The sequence below is a fragment of the Saimiri boliviensis genome, chromosome 1, assembly GCF_048565385.1.
Source record: "Saimiri boliviensis isolate mSaiBol1 chromosome 1, mSaiBol1.pri, whole genome shotgun sequence".
Classification (NCBI taxonomy): domain Eukaryota; kingdom Metazoa; phylum Chordata; class Mammalia; order Primates; family Cebidae; genus Saimiri; species Saimiri boliviensis.
Genome location: NC_133449.1, coordinates 264,850,099 through 264,873,252, shown reverse-complemented (window position 1 = coordinate 264,873,252; position 23,154 = coordinate 264,850,099). Strand labels below are relative to the sequence as shown.

The following is a 23,154-nucleotide window of genomic DNA, read 5'->3' as shown; positions in this document are numbered from 1 at the left end:
GCATACAAGGCATAACAACACTCTGTTACATTTTTACCAAAAATTTATAGCCTTAACCTAAAAATGAGAAAACATCAGACCAACCCAACTTGAGAGATAGTCTGTAAAATAACTGGCCACTACTTTTCATGTGTCAAAATTGTGAACTATCCTAGATTGGAGGAGACTAAGGAAATATGACAGCTAAATGCAGTGTGAGATCCTGCATTAATGTGGACTAGGGAAAAAAAAGCACATTCGTTGGAAAACTGATGAAAAAGGAATGAAGTCTATACAAGCTAATAGAATTCTGTCAGTGTTACTCTTCAGTTTTTTTGATAATTATACCATGATCATGGTAACAGGGGAAGTTGTGATATGGGACCTCTCTGTAGTATTTTTAACAACTTTTCTGTAAGTCTAAAATTATTTTAAAATCAATAATTTTAGACTGGGTGTGGTAGCCTACAACCTGTAACCCCAGCACTTTGGGAGGCTGAAGTGAGTTCAGGAGTTTGAGACCAGCCTGGCCAACATGGTGAAACCCTTTCTCTTCTAAAAATACAAAAGTTAGCTGGGTGTGGTGGCAGACACCTATAATCTCACTTGGAGACCAAGGCAGGAGAATTGCTTGAACCTGGGAACTGAAGTTTGCAGTGAGCCAAGATCGCTTAACAGAGTGAGACTCTTTTCTTTCTTTCTTTCTTTCTCTTTCTTTCTTTTCTTTTCTTTCCTCTTTCTTTCTTTCTTTTTCTTTCTTTCTTTTTCTTTCTTTTTCTTTCCTTCCTTCCTTCCTTCCTTCCTCCCTCCCTCCCTCCCTCCCTTCTTCTTTCTTCCTCCCCCCCTCCTCCTCCTCCCCCACTGCTCCTCCTCCTCCCCCCACCCCCTCCTCCTCCTCCTCCTCCTTTTCTTCTTCATTTTTTTTTTTTTTTTTTTTAAGTAGAGACGGGGTTTCTCCATGTTGGTCAGTCTGGTCTTGAACTCTTGACCTCAGGTGATCTGCCTGCTTTGGCCTCCCAAAGTGCTAGGATTACAGGTGTGAGCCACTGCGCCCAGCCAAAAAAAAAGATTTTTAAATAATATGTTAACCTTAAACATGTTTTTGAAGTGCCCTTGGTGTCAACATAGCAGGGTTAAGTCAGCTCACATAAACCCTCCTCTCCCACATACACACATGCTAAACCAGAAAAAGCCAAAATTAATAGATTTTGAAAGTTTTGAAAGAAACAATTTTAGGACATCAAGAAGGTCTGTTTAATAAATGAAGAGGTAAACTTTTGGTCTTTAACATTCCTGAGAATTACTAAAAGCTTAAAACAAGAACATGCACAAGGAGCATATGTACAAATAAATGACTTAGCTTTTGAGAGTTACCTTCCGGAAGACAATCATGTATCCTGATACCACTAAATGGATTGTACGACATGTAATTCTTGGAAGTGGAGCACAGTTCTCACTCCAAAATCCAAGAAGGGCAAATGCTCACTTTCCTGGCTTCCTTCTGTTATGAGAATGCAGGTATTCAGCTTAGATTTGGCCACTCAATTCCATGCACTCTGGGCTTTGATTCAGGAGCTAGTGAAAGGAGAGACTCTATTCCTATTTGGCAGCAGGAGTAGTGGAAACATTCAGTTTTCAGGAGTAGCAGTGCCACTGATGGTGTCACATCCAGCATTTTGGAGTGTCAGTGGTATCCTCCAGGCTGGTTCTGAGTCTGGAATCTGGCCGGGATCTGGGCGTCTTCTCACATATTTTCTGAGCCTGATTGAATAGCCTTCCCAGTTAATTTCGGAATCCACTTTTCATTCTTTGCCTAATTTCACTTTCTACTACAGTTGAGAACACCCTCTGATCTGTATCCCTATACAAAAAGTTTAGATATTATCCCATTAAAATGAATTTTTGTTTTAAGAGTTGTTTTTGAGACATGTTTATTTGTCAGCACTTCCAAGTTTTAATTTGCTTTTATATGTATTATATCGAGCTAATGAATTTAGTTCAGTCATTATAGTGCAATGGTTAATAATGTGGGCTTTGGAATTATGCCTGGATTCATATTTAGGCTCTGCTGCTTATTAGCTGATTGAGTTTTTACAATTATAAAATGGGGGTAATAGCAGTACCTACTTTCAGACTTGTTGGGAGGACCAAATACATACACATGTGCACATACCCATAAAGAGCAGTACTTGGCAGGTAGTAAGTTCTGTATTTCAGTATTAGCAGTTATTATTTTGATTCTCTTATCAGCTTAGAAGTTTATATGTGTTTGTTTTCTGGTTGATTTTAATATACCAAGTTCTCAAATCCCATGTGAGCAATACTGTTTCTCTTGGTGAACCTTTCTAGTATGTATTTTACAGAAGAAAGTTTACAGCGATCTGAGATCAGAGATCAGATTTTGTTAGTTGGTATATTACTGAATTAACCCTGTTCTTGACAGTTATTGGGATCTGCACAGCCTGAGTTTTTGGCTGATTTGCTTACAAGGAAAAGTCGTAACTGACACCCAGGCTTCAGAAGGAAAAAGATTTATTGTTTTCAAAAGCAAGACTAAAATATTAGCTTCAATTTTCTTTATGTATTTCTAGAATAATTTAATATACATAGTACTTAAAAGGAAAAAAATGTAACTAACTTAATAGGTTTTTTAAGTGTGAGGCGCAAAATTAGGTTATTCACTGGCTGCCCAAGGGATGAGTAAATAAGAGCAGTTAGAAGAAATGGAGATCATAAACCCAGAGAGAATATTTATTTAAATAATGAACAGTAGCATCATTGTGTCAGAGCTTTGAAATTGTTTCCCTAGTTGCCTATTTGAGTAAGTTTTCCTTAAAGAATTATAGCAATATGTTGGAAAAACTTGAGAAATTCCCTGACAACTTTACACATTCTAATCTTGTGATCAAGACTCAGTAAAGCAGTTTTTGATTCTTCCCCAGTGGATGTGGACATCATTATCAGTCTCTGAAGACTTGTCAAAACTTACCTCAAAGTTTTATTGTAGTCAGTTTGCAGTCCATAAAAGGAAAGACAGAATTCTCACTGAAAATGCTGGTAAGACATGAGAAAGTTTAAAAATTACCCTCTAAATACTTTTCCTGTCTCATTTGTGGATCCAGGAACTCTGATCTGTGAACCTTATTTATGTATGAACGTCTTTAAATCTTATTTCCTTTTTTTTTTTTTGGCTCTTAAGCTAATTCTGGTCTAAGTTTGTTGTATAATTCTGTCAATGGCTCTGGATTTTTATTTTTTATTGCATTTTAGGTTTTGGGGTACATGTGAAGAACATGCAAGATTGTTGCATAGGTACACACATGGCAGTGTGGTTTTCTGCCTTCTGTCCCCTGGCTCTGGATTTTTTTTACATGTTAGTTGGTGCCAGTGTCATCTATTTTGGATTATAAGCTCCCTGAGGGCAGTGGAGAGGCTTCTATAATACTCTTTGATAGTGACCTTAATGACTAAGTGGTTTGTTCCATTGATTTAAAATATATCCTTGACTTCTGGTTGGCATATTCTGAGAATTAATAGTACGGCAACTGTTTCTCAATAGTCATTTACTTTTAAATTGCCTGTATCATATTAAAAGAATGGCCAGGTTCGGTGGCTCACTCCTGTAATCCCAGCACTTTGGGATGCTGAGGCATGGTGGATCACAAAGTTAGGAAATCAAAACCATCTTGGTCAACATGGTGAAACTCCATCTCTATTAAAAATACCAAAAAAAATTAGCTGGGCATGGTGGCACATGGCTGTAATTCCAGCTACTTGGGAGGTTTAGGCAGGAGAATTGCTTGAACCAGGCAATCAGAGGTTGCAGTGAGCCAAGATCATACACCACTGCACTCCAGCCTGGCAATAGAGTGAGACTACGTTCCCCCTACCCCTACAAAAAAAAAGAATAGTTCTTATTTGTTGATCATTTGCCAGGTGCCAGAAGTGGTTTGAGCACTTTACATTTATTATTTAAGTTTCACCACAGCTCACTGAAATTGGTGTTATTTTTCTCATTTTGCAGATTAAGGCTTAAAGACATTAAGAGACTTGCCTGTTGTACAACTAGAAATATTATGCCAAAAAACCCAGGTCTGTCTGATTTCAAAGACATTGCTTCCAGCCACTGTATTATAGTTTTTTTTTTTTTTTTTTTTTTTTGAGCCCCTATGGACATTTGCAAGTGATTGTTTTATGTCTCTGATGTTTATATTTTAAAAAGTTTTTTAAATACACTGCTTACAGAGAATTATCATGATTGTAATAGTATAGACTTGAAAAATGAGTGTTCCACTGATTTGTCTTTATTAGGAGAAAAATTCTTTAAAAACTCCTCAAATACATATTCCACATATTTAACGTTGAAAAAAACTGTTTCATCCAAGATGGCCGAGTAGGAGCAACTATTGATTGTAGCTCCCAGCGAGCACGTGGTGGGTGGGTGGTCACTGCATTTCCAGACGGATTTTTATTGCCCACAGACCTGGAGATTCCCGGGCGGAGGAGTGCCATGGGTCTCAGCACGGCTGTTTCGCCAGCTCGGCGGCTCTCTGCTCAAAAAACTCACATGGGTCTGGGCCCTGTTTCAGCTGGTGATTGGAGTGCCTGGGAGACAGAGTCGCCTGTTCAACTAATAAAAAGGGGACTGAAATAGGGAGCCAGGCCAGGAGATTCCCAGGTGAAAATGTACCACGAGTCCCCAGCACGGCTGTTTCAGCTGGCACGGTGGCTCTCCTCTCAAAAAACTCAGAAGGGTCCAGGCACGGTTTCAGCTGCTGACTGGAGCACCTGCGAAACAGAGTTGCCCATTCAACTGATTAAAAGGGGACTGAAAGGAAGCCAGGCCAGGAGATTCTGGGTGGAAAAGCACCTCCAGCACAGCCAGTGCAGGGGGTCTCTGCACAAAATCTCACACAAATCAGGGCACCTTTTCAACTAGCGACTGGAATTCCTGGGAGACAGAGTCACCCATTCAACTGAAAAAGGGAACCAGGCCAGGGGATTCCCAGGCAAAAAAGTGCCACGAGTCCCCAACGTGGCTGTTTCAGCTGGCGCAGCGGGTCTCAGCACAAGAACTCACACAAATCCGGGCGCCGTTTCAGCTGGTGACTGGAGTGCCTGGGAGACAGAGTCACCTGTTCAACTGAAAAAAAAAAGGGGGGGTCTGAGGCAGGGAGCCAGGTAATCAGGCACGGCCAGTCCTGCCCCCACAAAGACCAGCAATCTGAAATGCTCTGGATTGAGAGTTTCACAACAGGCACAGCTGAACCCAGGATGGTCCAGTTCTGTGGGAGAGGGGTGGCTGCCATTACCAAGGCAGTCCACCATTGCGGAGGCAGTCTGCCATTGCTAAGGCAGTCTACCATTACCGAGGAAGCCTGCCATTGCCGAGGCAGTCCGCCATTACAGAGAGAGTCCGCCATTACAGAGGTGGGCCGCCATTGCTGAGGCAGTTCTAACTATACCCCTATGAATAGGACTGCAGGGAAGTTCACACGGCAGCTGGGCAGAGCCCACAGCAGATCAGCAACACCTCTGCTGGCAGACTGTGACTAGGCTGCCTCCTCACTGGGCAGGGCATCCATGAAAAAAGGCAGCAGCATGACAGAAACTTATAAATAAAGCCCTATCTTCCCGGAGCAGAGCACCTGGGAAGAAAAGCCTGTTATGAGTTCTGCTGTAGCAGACTTAAATGTACCTGCCCAGCAACTCTGAATGGAACAACGGAGTTCACAGCTCAGCCCTTGAGTTCCTATAAAGGACAGACTGTCTCCTCAAGCAGCTCCCTGACCTGGTATATCCAAAGAGTCACCTCAGAAAGGAGAGCTCAGACTGACACCTGGCAGGTATCCTTCTGGGACAAAGATAGCAGAAGAAGGAACCGGCAGCAACCCTCACTGTTCTGTAGCTGCTGCAGGTGAGCCCTAGACAAGCAGGATCTGGAGTGGACCTCCAGCAGTCCTACAGCAGAGCAGCCTGACTGTTAGAAGGAAAACTAACAGACAGAAAGAAATAAATTCATCATCAACAAATAGGACGTCCATCAGAGACCCCATCTGAAAGTCAACCACAAAGACCACAGGTAAATAAATCCACAATGATGGTAAGAAACCAGTGCAATAAGGATAAAAACAGCTAAAACCACAACGCCTCTCCTCCTCCAAGGGATCACAACTCTTCACCAGCAAGGGATCAAGGCTGGATGGAGAATGAGTCTGATGAACTGACAGAAGCAGGCTTCAGAAGGTGGGTAATAAGAAACTTCTCTGAGCTAAAAGAACATGTTCTAACCCAATGCAAAGAAACTAAGAACCTTGAAAAAAGGTTTGATGAAATGGTAATGAGATAAACAGCTTAGAGAGGAACATAAATGAATTGATGGAGCTGAAAAACACAGCATGAGAACTTTGTGAAGCTTGTACAAGTCTCAACAGCCAAATTGACCAAGCAGAAGAAAGAATATCAGAGGTTGAAGATCAACTCAATGAAATAAAAAAAGAAGGCAATATTAGAGAAAAAAGAGTAAAAAGAAATGAACAAAGCCTCCAAGAAATACGGGATTATGTGAAAAGACCTAATCTATGTTTGTTAGTTGTACCTGAATGTGATGGATAGAATGAATCCAAGTTAGAAAACATGCTCCAGGATATTATCCAGGAAAACTTCCCCAACCTAGCAAGGCAGGCTGCAATATTCAAGTCCAGGAAATACAGAGAACACCACAAAGATATTCCTCAAGAAGAGCAACCCCAAGGCACATAATTGCCAGATGCACCAGGGTTGAAATGAAGGAGAAAATGCTAAGGGCAGCCAGAGAGAAAGGTTGGGTCACCCACAAAGGGAAGCCCATCAGACTAACAGCGGATCTCTCAGCAGAAACTCTACAAGCCAGAAGAGAGTGGGGGCTGATAGTCAACATCCTTAAAGAAAAGAACTTTTAACCTAGGATTTCATATCCAGCCAAACTAAGTTTCATAAGTGAAGGAGAAATAAAACCCTTTACAAACAAGCAATTACCCAGAGATTTCATCACCACCAGGCCAGCTTTACAAGAGCTCCTGAAAGAAGCGCAAAGCACAGAAAGGAACAGCCAGTACCAGCCACTCCAAAAATGTCCTAAATGGTAAAGAGCAGGCGTCCCCAAACTTTTTACACAGGGGGCCAGTTCACTGTCCCTCAGACTGTTGGAGGGCCGCCACATACTGTGCTCCTCTCACTGACCACCAATGAAAGAGGTGCTCCTTCCTGAAGTGCGGCGGGGGGCCGGATAAATGACCTCAGGGGGCCACATGCGGCCTGCGGGCCGTAGTTTGGGGACGCCTGGTAAAGAGTATCGACACAATGACGAAACTGTATCAACTAACAGGCAAAACAACCAGCTAGCATCGAAATGGCAGGATCAAATTCACACATAACAATATTAATGCTAAATTTAAATGGGCTAACTGCCCCAATCAAAAGACACAGACTGGCAAATTGGATAAAAAGCCAAAACCCGTTGGTGGGCTATATCCAGGAAACCCATCTCACAATGCAAGGATACACATAGGCTCAAAATGAAGGGATGAAGGAAGATTTACCAAGCAAATAGAGAGCAAAGAAAAAAAGAAAGAAAGAAAAAAGCATATGTTGCAGTTCTAGTCTCTGATAAAATAGACTTTAAACCAACAAAAATCAAGAGACAAAGAAGGACATTACATAATGGTAAAAGGAATGATCCTGAATATATACACACCCAATACAGGAGCACGCAGATACATAAAGCAAGTTCTTAATGACTTACAAAGAGACTTAGAGTCCAACACAATAATATTGGTAGACTTTAACACTCCACTGTCAATACTAGACAGATCAGCGAGACAGAAAATTAACAAGGATATCCAGGACTTGAACTCGGACCTGGACAAGCAAACCTAATAGACATTTACAGAACTCTCCACCCCAAATCCACAGAATATACATTCTTCTCAGCACCACATCAGACTTACTCTAAAATTGACCACATAATTGGAAGTAAATCACTCTTCAGCAAATGTAGGAGAATGGAAATCATAACAAACAGTCTCTCAGACCACAGTGCAATCAAGTTAGAACTCAAATTCAGAAACTAACTTAGAACCACACAGCTTCATGGAAACTGAACAACTGGCTCTTGAATATTGACTGGATAAACAATGAAATGAAGACAGAAATAAAGATGTTCTTCAAAACCAACAAGAACAAAGACACAACATACCAGAATCTCTGGGACACATTTAGAGCAGTGTCTAGAGGAAAATTTATAGCAATAAATGCCCACATGAGAAGTAAGGAAAGATCTAAAATCGACACCCTATAGTCCAAATTGAAAGAGCTAGAGGAGCAAGATCAAAAAAACTCAAAACCTAGCAGAAGACAAGAAATAACTATGATCAGAGCAGAACTGAAGGAGATAGAGACACAAAAACCCTTAAAAAAAAAATCAATAAATCCAGGAGCTGGGTTTTTGAAAAGATCAACAAAGTAGACCACTAGCCAGATTAATAAAAAAGAAAAGAGAATAATCAAATAGATGCAATAAAAAATGATAAAGGGGATATCACCACAGATTCCACAGAAATACAAACCACCGTCAGAGATTACTACAAACAATTCTATGCACATGAATCAGTAAACCTGGAAGAAATGGATAAATTCCTGGACATTCGCATCCTCTCAAGCCTAAAATTTTTGCAATCTATCCATCTGACAAAGGGCTAGTATCCGGAATCTACAAAGAACTAAAACAGATTTACAAGAAAAAAACAAGTCCATTCAAATGTGGGTGAAGGATATGAACAGACACTTTACAAAAGAAGACATATATGAGACCAACAAACATATGAAAAAATGCTCATCATCACTGGTCATTAGAGAAATGCAAATCAAAACTACATTGAGATACCATCTCATTCCTATTAGAATGGTGATCATTAAAAAATCTGAGACAACAGATGCTGGAGAGAATGTGGAGTAAAAGGAACACTTTTACATTGTTGGTGGGAGTGTAAATTACTTCAACCATTGTGGAAGACTGTGGTGATTCCTTAAGGACCTAGAAATAGAAATTCCATTTGACCCAGCAATCTCATTACCGAGTATATATCAAAAGGATTATAAATCGTTCTGTTGAAGGACACATGCACACGAATGTTCATTGCAGCACTGTTTACAATAGCAAAAGCTTGGAACCAACCTAAATGCGGATCGATGATAGACTGGACAGGGAAAATGTGGCAGATATACACCATGGAATACTATGCAGCCGTAAAAAATGATGAGTTTGTGTCCTTTGTAGGGACATGGATGAACCTGGAAACTATCATTCTCAACAAACTGACACAAGAACAGAAAATCAAACACCGCATGTTCTCAGTCACAGGTGGTTATTGAACAATGAGAACACATGGACACAGTGAAGGAAGCATCACATACTGGGTTTTGTAGCAGGGAGCTAGGGGAGGGACAGCAGGGGATGGGGAGTTGGGAGGGATACCATGGGGAGAAATGTTCGATATAGGTGATGGGGATGGAAGCAGTAAGCCACATTGCCATGTATGTACCTATGCAACAATCTTGCATGTTCTTCACATGTACCCCAAAACCTAAAATGCAATAAAAATATATAAAAAATGGTCATTAGAGAAATGCAAATCAAAACTACATTGAGATACCATCTCACAGCAGTAGAGTGGCAATCATTAAAAAATCTGGAGACAACAGATGATGGAGAGGATGTGGAAAAATAAGAACACTTTTACACTGTTGGTGGGAGTGTAAATTAGTTCAACCATTGTGGAAGACAGTGTGGTGATTCCTCAAGGACCTAGAAATAGAAATTCCATTTGACCCAGCAGTCCCATTACTGAGACAGTCTTGTATGTTCTTCACATGTACCCTAAAACCTAAAATGCAATTAAAAAAATCTATATCTATATCTATATCTATATCTATATCTATATCTATATCTATATCTATCTATATAAGAATTGACAGAGTTACAGAAGGAAAAAAAAAGAAAAAACTGTTGTTTCAATTTTTTTTTTTTTTTTTTTTTTTAGATCTTTACGTTCCTTTATTGGAGCAAGATTCCTGATCGGTATACAGTGATGTATTTACTAAACAGAGACCTGTGCAGAAATTACATACTATCCATCTAGATAGGTTGTTACACTTTTGCCTATTGATGGAATAGTTCCATTTATCAAGTTTTATACATCTAAAAGCTTTTGAATTTCACCAGACTGTCCATTAATTCACCTCTGAAAAAGTGGCATTTAATTTCAGCTACTATATTTTACAGCATTAAAAAGCTTATGCATTAGGGTGCTTCTCTGCACAATGGCATTGAGCAGACAGAGTTGGGTTCATTATCCCACCCAGATTCACATAGTCACATTTAAGAGCTTTATACCAGAGAGCAGGGACAGTTACTGCCAACCATCACAGACTCCTTACTCCGAGAGCCTATCTCCTTGGCCACATTTTATATAACCAATAAAGACATGCCAGCAACTGTCCCATGTATAACTTGGCATTAGAGCACCAGGTCTGTTGGATGGTGGTGGCAGGCACTATTATTTTATATCCAGGTAAACGGCCAATTTTAAAAACTGCCACTTGGAGATAAAAATCAAGGGCACAATATACTCAGAAAGTATTGAGCTATCTGGTATCCCAAATGATGTGAATACTTTCAGAAACCAATGGCACATTGTACCCACATTTCCCAGCTATGGAGATATCAATACGATGATTCAGATCCCATTAATCAATCCACATAGCCCTGAGGTCATCCTGCAAAGTGCGTATCAAAAAATACGAAGTTAGGGTGACAAAATTTGACAGTGATGTTATACAAATCAAACTTGGAAGGTCATACCTATGCTGAGAGAAAAGCATCAAATCCTTTGTGTACACATTTAGTTTTATTGTAACAAAGCAACTTGTACACTTTTAACGTTTAAAACTGAGCATCATCTTTCCTTTCCAGTGAAACAAAAAGAAAATTTAAAAATAAACAGGAACAAAATTACAATAGAGAATGTCAATTCCAAATAAGATCCTACGGGTTCTGCTGATTCTCCCATTGAGTGGCAGGGCTCAAGTCATCATTAGGAGAGAATTTATTTTAAAAGTGTCATCTTAAACTGCAAGGATGTCTGTCAAATGTCACAATTAAACATGCCAAAGGAGAAGCCATGTTGTCAAAATGCGCACTTACCCCACCCAAACATCTCAAACCCACCCTTTGCTGACCTTCTATAACCCCATTTTTTTAAGTTTTTTTTTTTTTTCTTTTTTTAAACAAGAGAAAGTAGACAGATACATGTTGGTAAATGCTAACTGTCCATATTCACATAGAGACACAGTGTACTCTCTGAGCCCAATATACAGAGAAAGGAGGAAAAAAGCTAGAATTCTATGCACTACTACACAGGGGCCCAGCACCCTCCAGCTTCCAGCAGAGCGAAGGGAGCAGGTTTTTCTTTTTTCCCACAGAGCTCGGTGGTGTTGATTCCATACAGTTTTTGTTAAGACAGGAAGGGATAAAATGAATTTCAAACAGAAAGGGGTAGAGACTCTTTTCCCATTGTATCCTCCTCAAGATATTTCCCCCAAAATAAGTTGAGAACCATGGTGTAGAGAAAAAAGACCTCAAAAACAGGGTGACTGAGCACAAGAGGGAAGAAAAAAAAAAAAAAAAAAAGACTGCAACTTGCTCCCAGGGACTGGAGAAAATTTAAAAAAAGGAAGGTTGGAATCCATCAGTGTTCTATTAGTCATCTTCTCCTTCATCCTCCTCTCCTTCCTCCCCTTCATCATCATCTTCATCTTCTTCACCTTCATCCTCATCCCCTTCTTCATCAATATCTTCTAATCCTTCCTCCTCTTCATCATCATCATCATCTTCTCCTTCTCCTTCTTCATCATCCATATCAGGAACCAAGTAGTATTGTAATGGGTTTGGCCAAATATCATCTTTGATGACCTCTCCTAATTCATCAGCACCTGCATCAGAATGGTCAGTAAACCAGGTAAAGAAGCTCTCTGGTTCCTCATGCTGCCTGTTCCTGCTGGCTTTATTCTGCGTTTGACTTGAACGTTTCGTCAAATCCTTTCCAGATTTCCATTTGATTTTGGTAGACTTTGAAGATGGATCACCACTCTCATTCAGATGAAATTCTTTGGAGAGAACTTTATTTTCAAAGTAAGGATTTTCATCAAAATAAAAATCTATTCTGTAACCTGATTTAATATCTTCAAATTCTGTCACTTCAACTCTGGTCAAATAATGCAGTGCCTCTTCGTCCTCCTCCCCACGCAGTGCAGACACTTGTGGATGGTTGACAAATGTTGTTACCCAAAAATTTGGGATTTTGGCGATCAATTCTGACCTCTTCTGAAAAAACGGTTGGCGGAGTTTGTTATATTTCTGTTCTACTTTCAAAATCTCCTCACTGGCTTGTTCATTAAGTCTGTCTATTTCATTTTGTACTTCATCAATGTGTTCAATTGCTTCTTGCTGTTCTTTTTCTCCCTTCTTCGGCAAGCCTGCAGAGGCCGATGTCTCCTCCAGTCCCTGAGCAGGAGGTGGTCTTGGTTTCTTCTTTTGAGGCGGGAGTGGAGATTGGCATTTGGGGGCCATGCTGCTGGGGAAGTCCGAGAACCGGAGCACAAGTCTTATAGCTCGTCCGGAAGCAGGCAGAACCTGTTTCAATTTTTAATGCTATTTACACTATGCGAGTGAACATTCCTGATGGTTGCTGTCAGTGCTGATACATTGTTTATTTGCATGATAGTTCTTCTATAGATATGTGTTACTCTTTCTGATGTGGTATTCACTAGTTTTTAATAAATAGGCTATATTGTGTTTGGTTTTTTTTCATTGAGAGAATGATGGAGTTAAAAATAATCAGAATAATAATTTTAAAAGAACATGCTGACATTTAGATCTAAAGACTTTCTCCTCTAGGCTATAAAGTCTTAAAAGTAGGTCGTACTTTGGGTTTAAATTCTGAACAGATACTTGCTCTCTATATTAGCCTACCTTTTGATCTAAAAGCAGCATTTATTCTTCAGTAAATTTAAAATTACCTTTCTAAATTTAGCAATTCTATATAAAATGAAAAATCACCAGTCATTTAAAGGAGAAAATTAAGGAAATAAGTTTGGTACTTTTCTGTTCTGTTAAAGAACTGGAACTTTTCTTCTCTCAGTGATCTAAGCTAGCTAGAAGTATGAGGCAGTTAAAAAGAATACAGAAGTTCATGTTCACTTGAATAAAATTGACGTCTGGGTAGCGTCCTTAAATTCTCTATAGGTTAGCCAGACGATGGTAGAAAAAGAGAATGTTTGTAGGCTACAGCCTGCCTCACTGAGTTAGCATAATCGTCAATTCACTTGCTTCCCAATACTCCATTCATTACAAGAACTGCTGTGGGTCTTTGGAACTATTTTTCCTCAGCTCTGTGGTCACTACAAACCAATAAAGAACATGACCTTTAGCCTTTTCTCTTTCATTTCCCTTATTCACAGCATGCTTTTTTTTTCCTTTTCCCCTCAGACACGGTTTCACTCTGTCGCCTAGGCTGGAGTGCAGTTGAGCGATCTTGGCTTATGGCAACTGCAACCTACCCTTTCCGGGTTCAAGCCATTCTCATGCTTCAGCCTCCTGAGTAGCTATTACAGGTGTGTGCCACCATGCCTGGCTAATTTTTATATCTTTAGTAGAGACAGGGTTCTGACATGTTGGCAAGGCTGGTCTCAAACTCCTTGCCTTGAGCAATCTGGCCACCTCAGCCTCCCCAAGTACCAGGATTACAGGCATGAGCCACCATGCCCAGACACATGCTTTCTTCCCCGAACTCCCTTTTTTTTTTTTTTTTTTTTTTTTTTTTTTGATACAGAGTCTCCCTCTGTCACCCACGCGGGAGTACAATGGCATGATCTCGTCTCACTGCAACCCCTGCCTTCCAGGTTCAAGTGATTCTCATGCCTCAGCCTCCTGAATATCTGGGATTACAAATATGTGCTACTGCGCCCTACTAACTTCCGTATTTTTAGTAGAGATACGGTTTCTCCATGTTGGCCAGAATGTCTTGAACTCCTGACCTCAGGTGATCCACCCACCTCAGCCTCCCAAAGTGCTGGGTTTACAAGCATGAGCCACCATACCTGGCCTCACTTACTTTCTTATACTTTGATTTTCTCTTCCAGCCTCTCCTGGCCGAATACTGCATAGTTCCTCTAAGTGTAAACATTAGGCTCATTTCTCTGCTATAGGTACAGATGACTGAAACACTTATTTTTATATACTAATTATTTTTCTGTAGGAGCAGAACCTATTTTATAGACGAGCTATTTTAGAAAAGTCTATTCTCTGGACACAGAGAGTTGATAGGGTTGGGGTTGTAATTAAATGTTACTTTAAAAGTGTTAGAAGTAGTAACTTTAAAAAAATAATACAAGATTTGATTCACATATACCTGTAAAAGTTTTGAAAGGATGATTGCTATAAGTGTGAGGGTATCCCTATAGTAGTATAAACTTTTTATGCTTGTGCAAGTTTAAGAAGTATTTATTTTGAGATCAACTAGCTGGTGATGATTCATTTCATATTTTAGCCTTCTTAGCCTCTGATACCATCCCTCACCCTCACCCATAACACCCTGTCTGCTTTTCTGCTCCTTTCTATATTAACTCTATTTTTTCTTTCCAAATGCTTTAGTAAGTTTGTTCTTTCTTTCCTTTCTTGTTCCGTCTCTTCATCTTCTTGTTGCCAGAAAATACTAATTAATTAAATTCTTTAACTTTAGAAAATAAGAATATTTATATTTGACATTACAATGTTTTAAAATGTTTTTAATTTTTGTGGGTACATAATAGGTGTATATATTTATGGACTACATGAGATACTTTGATACAGGCAGAGAGTGCATAATCATCACATCAGGGTAAATGGGATATCCATCTCCTCAAACATTTATTCTTTCTTTGTGTTACAAACAGAACAGCTTGGTGAAAGCTCCACGAACTGTTCTGCATAGTGATTGTGCTGATTTACATTCCCACCAATAGTATATGAGTGTTTGCTTTTCTTCACATCCTCACCAGCATTTATTTCCTGTCTTTTGGATAAAAGCCATTTTAATTGGAGTGAGATAATATCTCATTGTAGTTTTACATTTCTCTGATGATCAGTGATGTTGAACACCTTTTCATATATTTGTTTCTCATTTGTATGTCTTCTTTTGAGAAATATCTATTCAAGTATTTTTCCCATTTTTAAATTAGACTACCAGTTTTTTTTCCCATACAGTTGTTGCACTACTTACATATTCTGGTTATTAAGCTCTTGTTAGATGGGTAGTTTGCAAATATTTTCTCCCATTCTGTGGGTTGTCTCTTCACTTTGTTCATTGTTTTCTTTGCTGTGCAGAAGGTTTTTACCTTCATGTGATACCATTTGTCTATTTTTGCTTTGGTTGCCTATGCTTGTGGGGTATTGCTCAAGAAATCTTTGCCCGGACTAATGTCCCGGAGAGTTTCCCGAAAGTTTTCTTTCAGTAGTTTTATACTTTGAGATCCTAGACTTAAGTCTTTAATCAATTTTTATTTTATTCTTGTATATGCAGTGATAGAGTCTAGTTGCATTTTTCTGCATATGGATTTTTTTTTTCAGCACTGTTTATTGAAGAGGCTTTCCTTTCTTAAATCTGTATTCTTAGCACCTTTATCAGAAATGAGTTCACTGTAGGTATGTGGATTTATTTTGGTGTTCTCTATTCTGTTTGATTAGTCGGTGTGTCTGTTTTTATGCCAGTACCATGCTATTTTGTTTTCTATAGCTCTGTAGTGTAATCTGAAGTCAGATAATGTGATTTCTCCAGTTTCTTCTTTTTGCTTAGGATAGCTTTGGTTATTCTGAGTTTTTCATGGCTAGTATAAATTTTAGTATATATATATATTTTCTATTTCTGTGAAGAATGTCATGTCAGTGGTATTTGATAGAGATTGCATTAAATCTGTATATTGCTTTGAATAGTATGGGCATTTTAACAATATTGAGTCTTCCAATTCACGAACATAGAATATCTTTCCATTTATTGTTGTCTTTATCAATTTCTTAGTTTTCATTAGAGAAATCTTTTACTTCTTTGGTTAATTCCTAGGTATTTAGTTTTTATTTGTAGTTCTTATAAATGGAATTACTTTGTAGATTTCTTTTTCATATTGTTTGATGGTAGCATATAGTAATGCTACTGACTTTTGTATGATTTGTATCTTGCAAGTTTATTGAATTTATCAGTTCTAACAAGTTTTTGATGGAGTCTTTAGGTTTTTCCAAATATGCGATTATATCATCTGCAAACAAAGATAATTTGACTTCTTCCTTTCCAATTTGGAAGGTTTTTATTTTATTTTGTTTTTCACTTGTCTGATTGTTTTAGTTATATCATATTGAGTAACAGTGGTGAAAATGAACATCCTTGTTGTGTACCAGATCTTAGAGGAAAGGCTTTCGGTTTTCCCCACAATCAGTACGATACTAGCTATGGGTCTGTCCATATGGCTTTTATTATGTTGAGGTATATTCCTTTTATACCCAGTGTTTGGAGGGTTTATATCATGAAGGGATGTTGAATTTTATCAAAGGCTTTTTCAGCATCCATTGAAATGATCATGCGTTTTTTGTCCTTCTTTCTGTTCATATGATGTATCACATTGATTTGCATATGTTAAAGTATCCTTGCATCTCTGGGATAAATCCCACTTGGTCTTGATGAATGATCTTTTTAGTGTGTTGTTGAATTCATTTGCTGGTATTTTCTGGAGGATTTTTGCATAAGTATTCATCAGTGATACTGGCCCATCATTTTCTTCTTTGATGTTTCTTCATCTGGTTTTGGTATCAAGGAAAAAGTAACCTCATACCAAGGCTACTACTGGCCTTGTAGAATGAATTTGGAAGTATTCTTTTCTCTATTATTTGGAATTGTTTGAATAGGATTAGTGGCTTTTTTTTTTTTTTTTTTTTGAGGCAGAGTCTTGTTGCCCAGGCTGAAGTGCAGTGACACAACCTCAGCTCATTGCAACCTCTGCCTCCCAGGTTCAAGCAATTCTCCTGCCTCAGCCTCCTGAGTAGCTGGGATTACAGGCGTGAGCCAGCACACCTGGCTAACTTTTGTATTTTTAGTACAGATGGGGTTTCACCACGTTTGTTAGGCTGGTCTTGAACTCCTGACCTTGTGATCCTCCCACCTCGGACTCCCAAAGTGCTGAGATCACAAGTGTGAACCACTGCACCTGGCCAGTAGCTCTTTAAATGTTTGGTAGAATTCAGCAATTAAGCCAGCAGGTCCCAGACTTTTCTTTGCCGGAAACTTTATTATGGCTTCATCCTATTATTTGGTATTTTTCTGTTCTGATTTGGGATTTCTTCCTGGTCCAGTCTTGGTAAGGGTTATATATTTAGGAATTTATCAATTTCTTCTAGATTTTCCAATTTATTGTCATATAATTGCTCATAATCGCCGCTAATATTCCTTTGAATTTCTTTGGTATTGGTTGTAATGTCTCCTTTTTGATTTCTAATTTTATTAATTTAGGTCATCTCTCCTTTTACTTGAATTAGTCTGGCTAAAGGTTGGTTAATTTTATCTTTTTAAAAATCAACTTTTCATTTCATCGATCTTGCAGTTTTCTTCATTTCAATTTTATTTATTTCTGCACTGATCTTTATTATTTCTTCTATTAATTTTGAGGGTTTTTTTTCTTGCTTTTCTTATTCTTTAAGATGTATCATTAAGTCATTTATTTGAAGTTTTTCTTCTTTTTTGATGTAGGTGCTTATAGCTGTAAATTGTTCCTCTTAGTACTGTTTTTGCTGTATCTGACAGGGTTTGGCATGTTATGTTTCTGTTACCATTTTTTTTTTCCAAGGAAATTTTCAATTTCCTTCTTAATATCTTCATTGACTCACTGGTCATTCAAGAGCATGTTGTTTCATTTTCATTTCTATAGTGTCCAAATTCTCCTTGTTACTGATTTTTAGTTTTATTCCACTGTGGTCAGAGAAGATGTGATATTATTTCCATTTTTGAATTTTTTAAGACTTGTTTTGTGACCTAACATATGATCTATTAATGTGCTGACAAAAAGCATGTCTGTTCTGCAGCCATTTGACAAAATGTTCTGTAGATATCTATTAGGTCCATTTGGTTTATAGTGCGATTAAGTCAGATTTTTTTATTGAAAATCTGTCTGGAAGATGTGGCCAGTGAAAGTGGGGGGTTGAAGTTTCCAACTATTACTGTATTGGTGCATGTGCTCTCTCTCATGTGCTCTCTCTGTCGCTCTCGCTCTCTCTCTTTTTCTCTCTAGTAATGTTTGCTAGATGCTCCAGTGTTAGGTGCATATATATTTATAATTGTTATATCCTCTTGCTGAATTGACCCTTTTATCATTATGTAGTGACTTTCCTTGTCTCTTAACGGTTTTTGTCTTGAAATTTATTTTGTGTGATATAAGCATATCTATTCTTGTTCCTTTTTGCTTTTGATTGGCGTGGAATATCTTTTTCCATTTTTTATTTTCAGTCTATTTATGTCTTTGTGGTTGAAGTGTGTTTCTTGTAAGCAGTGGATCATTGGGTCTTGTTTTTCATCCATTTAGCCAGTCTATGTCTTTTGATTGGAGAGTTTAGTTCATTTAAATTCAGTGTTATTACTGTTAAGTGAGGACTTACTCCCTCCATTTTAAAATTTGTTTTCTGGTTATTCTGTGGTCTTTTATTCCTTCTTTCCTTCTTTCTGTCTTTCATTTAGTGAAGATCATCTTCTCTGGTGATATGTTTTAATTTTTTGCTTTTTATTTTTTGTGTATTTTTAAATTAAGGTTACCATGAGGCTTACAAATACTGTGACATTTATAACCCATTATTTAAACTGGTGGCAACTTAACACTGATTTCATAAATAAACTAACAGGCAAAGAGAAACTAATAAAAACTCTACAGTTTAATTTCATCCCTCCACTTTTTAGCTTTTTGTTTTTACTATTTATATCTTTTTGCACTATGTCTTAGTTGTTTTTATTATTTTTGATCACTGCATCTTTTAGTACTTTACACACCACAATTGAAGTGTTTTAATAGTCTATGCTTTTTGCATACTTACTATTACTAGTACCTTTCAATGATTTCGTACATTTTAATGATTTATTTTTGCTCATTAATATCCTTTTAGATTGAAGAATCCTTTAGCATTTCTTGTAGGACAGGTCTAGTGTTGATGAAATTCCTCAGCTTTGTTTGTCTAGGAATTTCCATATTTTTCCTTCATGTTTGGAGGATATTTTCACTGTCCATGCTATTCTAGGGCAAAAGTGTTCTTCTTTCAGCACTTTAAAATGTCATGCCACTCTCTCCTGGCCTGTAGAGTTTCCACTGAAAAGTCTGCTGCCAGGGCTATTGGAACCCTGTTGTATAGTATTTATTTCTTTTCTCTGAATGCCCTTTTTAGAATCCTTTCTTTATCCTTGACCTTTGGAAGTTTGATTAGTGTCTTCTGGTAGTCTTTTTTAGGTTAAATCTTGTTGTTATATATCCTTCTTATACTTGAATATTGATATATTTCTCTAGAGTTGAGAAGTTCTCTGTAATTACCCCTTTTAATAAAGTTTTTACTTTCTCTCTCTCTTTTTAAACCTCCTTTTTAGGCCCAATAACTCTTAGATTTACCCTTTTGAGGATGTTTTCTAGATCTTACAGGTATGCTTCATTCTTTTTTATTATTTTTTTCCTCTAACTGCATATTTTCAAATAGCCTGTCTTCAAGCTTACTAATTCTCTCTTCTACTTGATCAGTTCTGCTGTTAAGAGACCCTGATGCATTCATTTTTCAGCATGTCAGTTACGTTTTTCAACTTCAGAATTTCTACGTAATTATTTAAAATTATTTCAATCTGATTGCTAAATGTATGTGATAGAATTCTGAATTCCTTCCCTTTGTTATCTTGAATTTCTTTGAGTTTCCTCAAAACAGCTATTTTGAATTCTTTGTCTGAAAGGTCACATATCCCTGTCCTTGGCATTGTTCCTTGGTGCTTTATTTAGTTTGTTTGGTAAGGTAATGTTTTCCTGGGTGGTTTTGATGATTGTGAATTTTTTTTCAGTGCCTGGGAATTGAAGAGTTAGGTATTTATTACAATCTTGTAGTTTGAGCTTGTTTTTACCCACCATTCTTAGGAAGACTTTTCAGGCATATGAAGGGACTTGGGTATTTTTATCTATGATTTTGGTCACTATAGTCATATTTTCATTAGGGGGCACCCCAAGCCCTGTAATGTGGTGGCTCTTGCACACTCATAGAAGTACCACCTTGGTGATCTTGGGTAAGATCTGGAGGAATTCTCTGGGTTATCAGGCAGAGACTTTTGTTCTCTTTCCTTACTTTCTCCCAAACAAACAGTCTCTCTGTGCTGACTGCCTGGCGCTAGAGGTGGGATGACACAAGATGCTTGTGGCCACCCACCACTGGGACTACGCTTGGTCAGACTTTAAGCCAGTACAGTACTGAGTGTTTTATAAGGCAGCAGGCGAGAGAGAGAGTGTGTGAGAGTTCAGGAAAAAGTTAACATTTATAAAACCGTCAGATCTATTGAGAATTTACTCACTATCACAAGAGCAGTATGGGGGGACCCCCCTGCCCCATTAATCCAATCACTTCCCTCCCTCTTAGGGATTACAATTTGAGATGAGATTTGGGTGGCGACACAGAGCCAAACCATATCAGTTGTTATATGGTATTTTATTATAATTTTGTAGACACACTCTTTATCTGTGTTGTGAAGAAGTCTTATATAGGTTGAGGCTTAGCCATTTTGTATATGTTAAATCTAATGTAAAGATAATGTGGATAAACTTGCAAGGTATTTTAATGTATTTCACTTCCAAATTAGAATGCTTCAGGATGCCCTCTAAGCTCCATGAAAGCAGGGTTTTTGCCTGTCTTGTCCTTGCTCTATCTTCAGCTTTAAGCCCTTGAGTTTTGTTCCTGAAAGACAATACTGTGTCTTTCAGGATTATTGACCTTCCTTCTGTTTTTATGCCAAATATCCTACTGTTTTCATCTAATTTTATGAAGCCAGTCCACCATAAAGAGTGATGATCACTGTGATTATTTCAGTATTGACCTGAACTATTTAATTACTTTAAAAAAATAGTTTTATTTTCCAGAGACAGAGAACTATTCTTTTAGTGGTAATCTCTTAATCAGGCGTCCCCAAACTTTTTACACAGGGGGCCAGTTTACTGTCTCTCAGACCGTTGGAGGGCCGCCACATACTGTGCTGCTCTCACTGACCACCAGTGAAAGAGGTGTCCCTTCCTGAAGTGCAGTGGGGGGCCGGATAAATGGCCTTAGGGGGCCACATGCGGCCCGTGGGATGGGCGGTAGTTGGGGGATGCCTGCTCTTGATAGTTCAGTTGTTAGAAGTCATTGTAAAATAAAACATCAACAAACATGGTCTTTACCAATCTTGTGCCATCTGGAGTTTATGGATAAAAATTGTGGTTGTGGACATTTCTTTGGCTTTAAATAAAACAACACTGTCAAGTTGAGTACTTCCCACTTCTTTGTAGCTTATTATTCATAGGATTTTGAATTACGTCTAAAATAAGTTTGTCTTCTTTAAGAAAGGAAAAGTAACTTGAGTTTTCAAATGTGAAGATGTTATTCCATTTATAAAAATGTTCATTTGGAGCAAGAATTTTCTCTACCATTTCTTAACTTTCATCTCTTTTGGAATCTATTGATTCTATTGAATTTTGCTTATTAGTTTAAGACATTAATTTTTCATTAATAATATTGTCAGTGGACTCAGTGATTTTCTAAACGATCTTTAGAAATTGTTTAGGAATGACATAAAGCTAAACAATGTTAATTTTGAGTGATAAGCCATCTAATGGCATCGTTCTGTGCCCAATTTTGTAAAATCAAACCAAAATAAGATATTTTAAAAGGGTTGCTGTGTGTATACTAGAAAAGATTCATGTAGGAAAAGGTGCCTAGACTAAGATGTTTAAGGCAGGCAGAGAGTAGAGAGGAAGGTTCGCAAAGTAAAGGATAGCTTAGGTAAAGATACAAAGTGGAAGATGGAAGTCTTTCCAAGAGATAGTGGCCATTCAGCTGTATCTAGAGCAAAGGATTTTCACTGGGATAGTGGGAATTAAGACCAGAAATATAGATTGGGAGTAGGTTGTGGAAGAGCATGAGTATCATCGTGCCTGCTTTATTTATTTACTTATTTTCCTGAGGGTCTGTACATATAGAAGTAACATGTTCAACAAAAGGTTTTAGGAAGATAAATTTGATGGGGTATAAGAGATGAGTGAGATGAGAACAAGGGGATTGCTCTTTATTTACTTTGGATTATCAAAACAATTGAGATGAAGGCGGGGTGGGGGTGGGAAGCGGGACTTGTGATCTTGGGCAGGTCAGTTAACCTTTCTTATCTTTTGGGGTTTGCCTCTGGATTATAGATGTGATACAAGTATCTTTTCTGATTGTCTCACTGGGTTGTCATAAGCATGGAAAGTTATAGTATACATACAAGTGCTTTGTAAACTGTGAAGCTGCTGTACATTCAGGATGTTATTACTTATTATATTATTATCAACTTTTATTGGGAACTCAGGAGTTTGTAGAACATTATACTAGCTACTGAAGAAAGTATTGAATGCAAGATTGTATTTTTAGTAGATACAGGGTTTCATCATGTTGGTCAGGCTGGTCGAACTCCTAACCTTGTGATCTGCACCTGCCTTGTCCTCCCAAAATGCTGGGATTACAGGCATGAGCCACCGCGCCTGTCCAGTTTTTTTCAGCTTCATCAGGTTATTTATGTTTTTCTCCAAACTGGTTATTCTAATTAGTAATTCCTCTAACCTTTTTTCAAGATTCTTAGCTTCCTTGCATTGAGTTAAAACATGCTCTTTTAGCTTGTTGGAGTGTGTTTTTACCCAACTTCTGAACCCTACTTCTGTCAATTCGTCAAACTCGTTCTCCATCCAGTTTTGTTTCCTTGCTGGTGAGGAGTTGTGATTTTTTGTAGTACAATAGGCCTTACGGTTTTTCGAATTTTCAGCCTTTTT

The 23,154-nt window shown here is 38.2% G+C and overlaps 1 protein-coding gene and 1 pseudogene across 6 annotated transcripts in view; one reads left to right on the top strand and one right to left on the bottom strand.

The window, feature by feature from the left end:
- The window catches only part of WDR70 (WD repeat domain 70), a 438,306-nt gene that overhangs the window by 225,863 nt on the left and 189,289 nt on the right, over positions 1–23,154 (top strand). The gene's annotated exons all lie outside the window — the stretch shown is intronic.
- Positions 10,904–12,661, bottom strand: LOC120362748 (protein SET pseudogene; annotated as a pseudogene).